Genomic DNA, 12356 nt, shown 5'->3' with positions numbered 1-12356 from the left:
AGATGGCAATCGATAAAACTGTTTGTATGCTATTTGTACCCAAAATAAGACTAGTCCAATGTGTTTTTCGCCATTTTAGCTGCATTAGGTTAACCGATTATCGGATAATATTGCAAACGTTCTATAAATCATTTATAGATAATAATTATAATGTCGTTACATATATTTATGTGAATTTAACTACGATTTGTTGACATCTTTGATTAACTTAATCTTTTAAAGTAACCACTAACATATGGCAAAACGATATCATCTTGGATGTAGTTGCATGAAGACACAGTTATAGTGTTCAGCGGAGCATAATGTATTGATACATACGGTTCTTGCGTGGAGAACTTTTACCAAATTGTGAAGCCTCAAAATTGAAAAAGAATGTATCCTAGATCATCCTCGATGTTATCGTTTTTTTCAGTGGTGATAATGATTTTGATCATAGTGTTGTTGTTTTTCTTGGTGTTATTGTACTTTATACGAACATGTATGTAATTAGTCTTCTTTAGAGAAAAACAAATCGGCTCGCACAAGTGCAAATACAAACCCACACGCGCACACACGCACGCGCATACACGCACGCACGCACGCGCACAAACCAAACACACACACATTCACACACAATACCGCGTGCGCACACGCACGAACGAATGCACGTACGCTTTTCTGGCATGTTTGTACGTTTTCATCCACAGATAGACATCCATATTAGTTGAGCTTAATGACTAATAGAAAAGAAAAAATGACAAAAGTAACAAAACCACGCAAAAAAAAATAATACACTCACATTGAACATGTAGTATATATATATATATATATATATATATATATATATATATATATATATATATATATATATATATATATATATATATATATATATATATATATATATATATACATATTTACACTCATGAACTAATTATATTCATTTTTTTTATAAATATTTCATTTATACAGAAACTAACGACCACGCACTATTTTTTTTTCTATACATGTTATTCATGTCTTTAAACTCGTTTTTAACACAACTCTCTCATCTTAATAGGCAAGATCCATTATACAATAAAATAATAAAGCTATTTGAAAACAATAAAAATGTGTGAAACAATATGCTCTCTCAATGTCAGAGGTTTAAACAACAGTGATAAAAGGAAAAGTCTGTTTAAATGGTTTGATGAAAATAGTTGCACAGTGTGTTTACTACAGGAGACACATACCAGTGAACTATAAAAAACTCAATGGCAATCTGAATGGAATGGAACAAGCTTCTTCAGTGGTAAAAAGTCAAATAGTGAGGGCTTGGGTATTTTAATAAAAAACAGGGACAATGTAAACATAGATGATTTTAAAGAATTAATACCAGGCAGACTTTGTACAATAGATATTAAAATAAATAACCAAGAATTAACCTTAATAAATGTTTATGGCCCAAATAATGATGACACAAGTTTTTTTGAACAACTTGAAATGCATCTTCTTCAAAATTTGGACAAAAATTATATAATATGAGGAGACTTTAACACAATCCTAAACCCACAACTATAACAGAAAAACGGTAAACAAGACACACATACAAAATGTAGAAACACAATAAATAACATTATAAATTCATGTAACTTAATTGACATATGGCGAGCATCTCATCCGGAGCAAACACGTTACACATGGCACTCAGAATGAAAACCAGCCATATTTTGTAGACTCGATTACTTTTTAATTTCAGAAAATTTATGTAACATAATAAATAGATTCAAAATAAAACCAGGCTACAAAACAGATCATTCACTAATAGAAATAACTATCGATAACAAAATACAAGACAAAGGACCTGGATACTTTAAATTAAATAATACTATACTGCTAAAAGAAGATTATCAAACACAAATCAAACATGAAATAAAATCAGTAGTAGAACTTAACAAAAATAGTAATCCAAATACCTTATGGGAGCTGATAAAAGGGACTGTGAGAAACGTTAGTATAAAATTTTCATCTATGACAAAAAAAAATCAGGAGAAAGAACATCAAATTATCGAAAAATTAGAGACATTAGAAAAACAATAAAACAATAACACTGCTGATGATGAAAACATTTTAAACTCAATTAGAGACACAAAACAAGAATATGAAAATATTATAGAAGAGAAAATAAATGGCATGTTAATTCGAGCAAGGGCTATACACATTGAACAAAATGAAAAAAAATCTAAGTACTTTGCAAATTTAGAAAAACGACATTATGAAAGTAAAACCATACATAAACTGAATATAAACAACACAGAAATCCGAGACTCAAAAACTATATTAGACGAACAGAGTAAATTTTACTCAAACCTTTACAGTAAAAAAACACATTTAACGTACAACAATAGTATTACATCAACTTTTTTTGAAACACACATACAACAACTCACAGAGTCTGATAAACAATCATGTGAAGGCCTCATAAATGAAAACGAGTGTCTTACTGCTTTAAAAGAAATGGGTAATAACAAAAGTCCTGGTTCAGATGGATTATCAGCAGAATTTTACAAAGTTTTTATGGGATGACATAAAAATATATTATCTGAATTCTATAAACCACTCATATGTAACTGGAAACTTAACCCAACTTCAAAAACAAAGCATCCTCACACTCATTCCAAAGCCAGTTAAAGATTTAGAGTCACTAAACAATTTGAGACATTTAAGCTTATTAAATACTGATTATAAAATTGCAACAAAAGCAATAGCTAACATCATCTCAAAAATTATATCGTCAATAATAGCGCCAAGACAAACTGGATTCGTGAAAGGTCGTTATAAAGGTGAAAACATAAGGACCATTTTTGAAACAATCCACTACTTAAACAATAAAAACAAACCAGGCTTGCTCATTTTTGCAGATTATGAAAAGGCCTTTGACAGTTAGGACCACGACTTTATGGTTCAATGTCTTGTAAAGTATAACTTTGGGCCTGAGCTGATACAATGGATAAAGCTTTTCTACAACGACATAAATACTATAATAATCAATAATGGCCACTTTTCTGAGCCAATAGCCATACAACGTGGTGTAAAACAAGGATGTCCCTTGTCAACAACCCTTTTTATTCTCAGCATTGAAATACTGTCAAACTATATCGAGAGAAATGAAAATATTAAAGGAATAAAAGTAAACGACCTTGACATAAAACAAACCCTTTTTGCAGATGACACAACATACTTCATTGATGGAACAATTAACTCATTCACTGCTTTAATAAACGCAATACAAGACTTTAGTGAAATATCCGGCTTAAAACTAAATACCCAAAAATCAACAGTCATGCGTGTTGGTTCACTAAAATATTCACTAATTAAATTTAAGGAGTACAAAAGCTTTATCTGGACCTCTGAAGGAGCTAAAACGCTTGGTTTCTATTTCACAAATGACGAAAATCTCGATATGGTAAAAAACATTCAACCAAAATTACAAGAATTTACAAAATGCCTAAAAACATGGGAACATAGAAAATTAACATTAATGGGAAAAGTCACTGTTGTCAAAACATTTGCGCTGCCCAAAATAATGTACTATCTGACCATGCTTCCAACCCCTAAAAATGATACCATACAAACAATTATTAAAAATATTTTCCAATTTATGTGGAATGGCAAACCTGAAAAAATCAAAAGAACAACATTAGTTAAACCTTTTGAACAGGGTGGACACAATTTAATAGATATACATGCTTTTATACATTCCAATAAGGCTAGTTGGGTCAAAAGATTGACAGACACAAATAATAAAGGCCAATGGAAAATCTTTTACCAGAAAGAATTAAATAAATATGGTGGCGATCTGGTGTTTGAGTGTCCTTTAGAAGAAAAACATATTATCACCAATTTTAAAAACGAATTTCTTAGAGATATTCTCTTATCATTGAACAAAGTTAAATCATATGATAAAGCAGGACACATCAATAAAACAATATTATGGAATAATTCATCAATAGAACAGAACAATCAACATACATTTTTCTACAGTAATTGGTATAACAGAGGCATTAAATTCTTAGAACACATATTTGACTTCAGGTCGAAAACCTTTTACAACTTTGACACATTTAAATATTTGTACGATATTCCTACAAATGATTACCTCAAGTATTACACACTCATCAAAAGTATCCCCAAAAGCTACAAACAAAAACTAAGTGAACAAGATTTTTTTAACTACAGCCATGACACATTACTTGAAAAGGTGCTAAGTACAAAGAAAGCATGCACATATTTATATAACCTACAACAAACCTTTGAAAATAAAACTAAACAGCAGCAAACATGGGAAAGCATCATGACTTCGTATAACTACAATATTGATTGGACGAACACATATCAAATACTAGTACCATTTAAAGCAACTATTGACAATAACTTACGCAACTTTCAATACAAAATTCTCCAACGTACATTACCTACTAATGCATACCTGTATAAATGCAAATTAACACCTTCAAATCTATGCTCATTCTGTGCTAGTTATTAAGAAAGTTTAATACATATTTTGTATGAATGTAATATTGTTCAACCAATATGGAGAGATCTTGAATACTATTTAGCAAGTAAAGATATATACATTGACTTTAACGTGCTTGACATAGTATTTGGGACAAAAAAAGGTGGTGCAAATAATATGGTAATTAACTACATACTCATTCTTATGAAATCATATATATTCAGTGATAAAAATAGACACGAATCTCTAAATATTGAGATTTTCAAAAAAGCTCTCTCAATGAAAATAAAATTGGAAGAAATAATAGCGTTTGAAAGAAATAAAATAGACTTACACAAAAACAAATGGCAGAAATTTGTCACACTCTAAATGATCTTGCCTATATCGTAGTATTCCTTTCCCTCTTACCTTTTCCATTTTTTCCCCTACTGAAACCCCTTTAGAAATTTTCTATCGTCCTTCACATTTTCTTTTTATATATAATATTTTAGCATCATCTCTAAAATTAACTTCAACTTTTATGCAGAAATGTATATAATATGAACATACTTTAATAACAATAATTGATATGTAGATGTTGTCAATGTATAACCTTGTTTTCATATGTATAACCTTGTTTTCATATGTATACGAGATGTATGTTTAAATTGAAAAAAGTAAAAAGACATATTTTAAAGCTTTATATTCACACAAAGTTTATGATATTCGGTTATATTTAACAGCATATTTTGAAAACACGCGGAAGTAAACATGTGTTGAGTTTAAACACACACGGGTTTGTTTAAGTTTCGTGTTTATATCTAACGAATGTTTTGTATTGAGTTTGAAATAATCAAGAAAAGTAGGAAGTAGTAGAAGATTTTAGAATTACGAAATCAATTACTAAATTTGTGTATACGTGTGTAGGACTACTACAAAATTAGAACGGGAAGTAGGTTATGAAGATACACCATGCAGTTTTTATTTCCGAAGTTTGTATGGGTGTTATTCTTGTCGACACTTTCTGGTAAGTCTGGCAGTTTGTTTTATTAGGTCCATTTTAAGCTCATTTGATCTTGTGAATGATCTGGTGCATCTTCAAATGTATTGCGAAATCACTTTTGGACAAACCCTAATTTTATCACGCTAGACGTTACATGTTATTTTAACCCAGTTGTACAGATCTGCTATGTTTCTCTTGTCTGTCGCTTACTGTTTGATGCCTTCAATTGCATTTAAGGACGTTTTTGTTTTATTTATCACAAGCGACATTCACAACATATTTTTTTTTTCTGAACAGATTGTTATAAAAAATTACATGAATGATGTAATTTGGTGACCCGCTATAAAAGTTGCCCCGATGGCTCGGGGCTTCTGCATACATAGATCACTAGAGTTTAAAATAGATTATGTAATCACATTCAGTGCGTAACATCTTATAGGGCTTTTCTACGACATTCGTTAAGATAATTATACTGTTGTAAGTTGGCATTTTGCATCATATGGTGTTACTCTTTAACGAATTTCCAAATCAGTCCCGAATAAATCAAAACGCCACTGAGACATATTATTTCATTACCGAAATACCTTTGAAACTGGTCTGTATCACACACAACTGGACTCAGTGGTGTAATAGTTACCGTGTAACATAATATAGTGGCATAGTTGTGTTTTATTCAAAGCATCCCCTTGAGGAAAAAAAGCCACGATTGTGGACGTAGTAATTAAATGTTTTATATTGCATATTATTCTATTACCAATAAATTCATCAAATGGGCATTTTTCATATGTACCACTGACCGTTCAATATAGTCCGGTATTGGATCCAAAAATTTGTATTTTGTTCATATTGGACAGTTGAGTACAAGTGCACTAAGCAATTGTTTTATAACGATAAAAGCCGTAATCGAGAAATCGAGTATCTTAATGAAAAATAATTGATTCTTAGTATAATGCAATTTCTAATCTATACATTTATCATGAATATATTTAATAAGTTTCACAGGTTATCGTGCTGCAAATAACGATTATACATGCATATATTTCAGCATTACAATCAAACAAAGAGCTTAAGAAATGGATCTAGAAAAAAAGCTTATTAGACGTTTAAACTGTACAATACGTGATATATTTGAACGGCTCGACCAATATGACTTCAAACCGCGTGCTCGTCCAAATATATAATCCTATTGTACAGTGAAACGTCTAATTACCTATAAATATTGGATTGCAACTTTTCTGAAGCCATAAAGCAAAGCTTTTGCATGTGGTTTGTGGCATCAGATTGCAGACTTTCCGTTTTCCATGTATGGTTTGATTAACAAGGTTGTCTATTAATGTGGTTTAGTAGAAATAACATCAAATGCGATAGGGTGTTCGAATGGACTATAAAGGTATCTCCGTACTTTACTGATATCCTTTCATTCGCAAGGCGTTTCGTATTAAAAGTATTTCTAAATGCAAACTCGTTTCTTAAAGTAATCCATAGATCATTCACTTGTCATTATAAATGCCGTTTGAAAAAGTATGTCATTTGTTTTTAAGTGCAAACGTTATTTAGATGTTTATATGACGTTTTCATATAACGCTTTCGTACTTATTGTATTTAAGAGATAACAATTATTTTACTATAAAGGGTATAACACAACGTTAATAACGTCAACATTGACTTCGGATACATATGATGTCTTCGTAAACAGCAGCATAATGTTAACATGCTCAACGTCAGCTGCGCCGTTTGCTGTCGTGTGGTTCAAAACAGAAAAAGGATCAGCACGTGCGGACACGGTCATTAGTCTAAAGTTGGTGAACGAAACCAATTCGTGCCAAGCAAACAACAATGCTATGAAATGTTCCTGCTCTTCATCACAGGTTTATTCATGTTCAATAAAGTCGGTGAATGTAACAAATGACGGCCAAAGCTGGATGTGCAAAGCTATAAATCATAATTATGTGTCCGGTGAAAGCAGCAACGTCTTCACACTCAGATTAATATGTAAGTATACATTATGTCAATGTTCTCATTAACACCCTTATGGTTCCTAAACACGTGCGTTTTCCTACGTCATTAAGTCAAAAGTAATTGAAGTGACTTAAAAAGCATATCATGTTTTTTGTTAAGTTAATTGCAGCAGTGTAATGCATATACATTACAATTTAATGTAGTAGCGAATCTTTTTTCTATTTGTAAAAGAGGAAACGTGTTATTTTTTGCATACGTAAACAAGCATTGTTTAGTAAACGTCTCCATCATATAGTAATCTGAAATTGAAGTGTTCATGTCAGGTTATCTAGAAAACGTCGCGATACATCTCCACGAAACTCCGGGGTGTTAAGGCGTGTTTGAAAATTTATGTTATTGATTTCATTTCAATAGTGTAATATTATTTACATTACACGAACCAAATAAAAATGAAAGCAAAAGGAATCCGAATCTTTTGAAACGCAAAGCTTATTGATTAAGCTCGACATTACTTTATATTGTTAAATAACGATAATGGATAAAATTATTAAAACACATCGTTCTATTTTCAGTACCTCTAACGTCCTTGACCATTGTACCACAGACGTCGGTTGCGTACCCTGTTTTTAATGTCGTATCTACCTTCACATGCATCACGTCATTGAGCCGGCCTGCGGCTAGTATTCAATGGTTCAATGACAACAGAAATATAACATACCTTGCTAACTATTCACACAATGATGACGTCGCAAGAAGTGATTTGCAATATATTTCAAATTTGAACGGGTACAGTGGTGGAAATATATCCTGCATTGCAAAGTATAATTTCAAATCTATCACTAACATTCTAATCGCCAACACGAGTATTGAAGTACAGTGTAAGTAGTTAATGATCGTTCGATTGCATTGTATGCTCTGGGTTTGTAAGTATTTTTGACTTTATATTGTATGGAAACGTTATGTACATTGCAGAGTGTTTTATAATAATTATGGAAAATGAATGTTGCATACATTTTTATTAAACGTATTTTAAACCTAAATTGTTGGGATGTTGTTTACAGTTCCTGTTTCTAAGCCAATAGTGACTATCAACAATATAAGCTTATCAACAGCGCCCTTAATACGGGAAGGCAGACTGGTGCATTTAAATTGTTTCTCCTCCGGATATCCGCCTGCTCATTATCAGTGGACTTATCCCGCTGGACAATCGACCGGTGCTATTCTGAATATACAATTTACCCGAAATAACGGTAGGGTGTCATGCATGGCACATAACGTTTTGCGTACACTAGATGGCGTCAATACTGCACAGGCTACAGAGGAGATAAGTGTATTCAACATTAACGTACTATGTAAGTTAGATAAAAGACATATGCATATACTACAACAATTTCTGCACATCAGAAAAAATATCTCTATTAAGATATTCGCTGTTCAATGGTGCATAGTTGCCAGTATTTTAATAATACTATAAAAATACGCAGTTAATACATTTCATTATACGTGGTTGTATTTTTGTTAAATTAAATTGAATTAAACAGAATCTACTATTACAGATCCACCAGTCAGAGCAAACTTATCAAACAAAGACAATAATGTTGAAATCATTGATAGCACAATAAGAGTAGAGAGAGGTGACAACGTCAACATTGTCTGTTCGAGTGACGCAAATCCCCCGGCTACGGTATTCTGGCATGGACAACTGGATGTTTCAGCAACATTGACCGTCACAAGTGTACAACATGACGCTTTATGGACTTGCCAAGCTACAAACTATATTACCGAATTTGATGGAGTAATATCAACGTCAACAGTAACAAGAAACATATCCGCGAGAGTATTAAGTAAGAACCGGTGCACATATTTAGAGTTTACTGCTAAGTTTATATTAGTGATTATATTTGCTGAATCATTAATACATATTTTTTCTGTCTGTAGATGGTCCTGGTGTTCCTACATTCACGTATACAATTCTTACAAACTCAACTGCACGTTGGAATGCGTTACATGATTCAATTAAAGTCATAGTAGGAAGTACCATCAGTTTGATGTGCTCCGTTAACAGTGTTCCGAACTCGACATACACCTGGGATACAGGGCACGAAGGGAGCATTATAACGATAGTGAATATAACGCGAACAACGAACACACTATACAATTGCACGGCAACGAATGTTATCGAAACATCATTTAAAGGAAATGTTATTGGCAGAAACTATTCTTCCGCAAACCTTGATCTACTCTGTAAGTATAACCTTACATGTGAGTTTGAACAAGGATCGTATACTTTTGTAAATAAAACCTTCCTTTTCAAAGGCATATGCTTTAATTTTTTAAGACGGCCCTGCGACCATAGAAGTCAAGTACAACAACGTCACACCAATAGAGAATACATTTAAAATCATTGAAGGATGGTCGTTCACAATATTATGTTCGGCCAGCAGTAATCCAGCTCCTCGATATTCTTGGTTTGGTCCTGCAGCTGGAGAAGGGAATGTTCTGATCATAAGAAATGTGAGAACTGACATGAACAGAAATGTAACATGTAAAGCAGATAACAACATGGTAGATAGTGAGGGGAATAGTGTTATCGGGACAGCACACATAACCGTATCAATGGACGTGTTATGTAAGAACAGATAGCCTATGGTTATTAATATTTGCTCACCATGTCTGCTCATAGATTGAGCATCGCAGGTATTTATTGGAATTTCGTCTAGCCATTTAGTATTACATCATACGAATATTATAATAACGATACTCCGCAGTTATAGGATGTAGTTCCGTTGTTTAAAGTAACATTACTATTCAAAATCAACGAAAATTTCGTACAATTGTTCGTAAAATAAACTTAACCAATTAAAATCAGTGTTCCTAATGACAATTGCCGAAATTTCAACTTCAGATGTGGTCTGGTAAAATAGATGTTTGAAGATACAAATTGCTCGTTTTTATTATTGTTTTAAATATCTATTCATACGACACATGAACACTAAACTGGTGTTTGTGTGTCGTATGAATAGATATATTCGCGGGAATTAATTGTGGCCACAAATAAATAAAAACGAGCATTTTGTATCTACAAAAATCTATGTAATCATACCACATCTAGCGTTGAAATTTTGGCTATTGCTATAAGGAACACTGATTGTTAAGGTGTTCACTTTATTTTACGATATACTTAACGAAATTTTCGTTGATTTCGAGCGTTATAGAGACTTTAAGTTTGTACAATACTCATACTCAAATATTAAATAAGATTGCGTACTATAGTTATGTGCACACACATATGACTAATCGCTTTTACAGACTCGCCTCATGTTAAACATCTACAGAACCAAACCGTGCTACTCAACTCTTCTCTCACAGTTGTGTGCAATTTGACTAATGTTGGTAATCCACCAGCCTCAATCTTTTCATGGATAAGGACAGACAATAACCAAGTGGTGGGGACTGGAAAAACACTTACAATAAACAGCATTGGATTGGCAGATGAGGGAACATACCAGTGTACTGCTTCGAATAGTATGCAACCAATAGGAAATAAAGCTGTGCTTGGAATTAGTCATTCAACATTCTTTTTATATGTCGAATGTAAGATAATATATTTATTTCGTATGCATGTACACTCAGTTGTTAAAATCATTAAGCATTACACACAGAAATATCATAATGCTGGCATTATATACAATGTCATGTGCGATTCCATCCATTCGATAAAACGTGTTCCGTATCTGTGTACAATTACTCCGTCTACGAAGCACAATTAGCAAATCATTACATAATGTTGGTATAATGTATATATTGAAAATATGTAACACGATACGATAGGTGATTAACTATATACTTGTGTAATTCGAAATTCAGTGTTTGATGCCAGTTTGTTAAAATTTTTAAAATCGAACACGTGCGCAATATTAATTACTGTGTACAATTAAATATGTCACGTTTTTTTTCAATGTTTCTCTCAATGTTTGTGGAGTACGCAATGTCAAAATACTAATATCTGGACTTTGCCTATTGTTTTATTTGTGTTATAAGTAACATATTTACACATTCTATTCCAGACGGGGCATATATACGGGTCTTTGAAGCAAATTAATCACACAATAGCATCATTGTTCACCAGGACGAGACAGTAGAGCTACTGTGTGATGCAGATGGTGACCCCGAGCCTATTGTTCGTGTAATGAATACTACCCGTGGAAATGATAGTACCTTAGTTGAAATAAAAGGACGGAAAGTTAAATATCGCATTCAAAAAGCAAAATGTGAATATGATATTGGAAACTACACGTGTTCGGCTTATAATCGTTATAATGAAGGGAGGCAGCTATTTGCACTTTTCGTTTACTGTAAGTATATTTTACCAAACACAATAGTTTTTTTCATTTAGAGGAAATGAATATAAATTAATATATATATATTGTTTGTAACAGGCTCACCTAGAGTATCGCCATTTTCTCATTCAATTACAACATTGTACAGAGCGCCTAACGACACTGTGTTGTTCACATTCACAATAATTGCATATCCTGAACCGACTTCACAAGACGTCGTTTGGTACAAGCGAGATGATGAAAGTTGGAGGGTTTTATCTGACGGCATCAACTTTCTGGTCACAATCTCTGAAGATAGCATGCAGACACAGCTAAAGATATTCCATGTGCAACTTGAAGATTATACCGACTACATGGTGAACGTTTCTAACACGTTGGGTTCAACTGTGGATGTGTTTACTTTAAAAGCACAGTGTATGTACATGACTCATTAAACTCCTCAAATGTATATTTGACATTTTACCAAACTGAATTTAAATATATTGTTTAATATAATGAATGCAGCTCAAGTATTATATTCATCTATTTTGTCGATTGTTTATAACAGCGAAACCAGAAGTTCCGATACGATTGCAAGTAGGCACAATTGGAAAAACGGAAC

Source organism: Dreissena polymorpha, chromosome 9 (genome assembly GCF_020536995.1).
Source record: "Dreissena polymorpha isolate Duluth1 chromosome 9, UMN_Dpol_1.0, whole genome shotgun sequence".
NCBI classification, from domain to species: domain Eukaryota; kingdom Metazoa; phylum Mollusca; class Bivalvia; order Myida; family Dreissenidae; genus Dreissena; species Dreissena polymorpha.
This window is presented reverse-complemented; position numbering follows the sequence as displayed.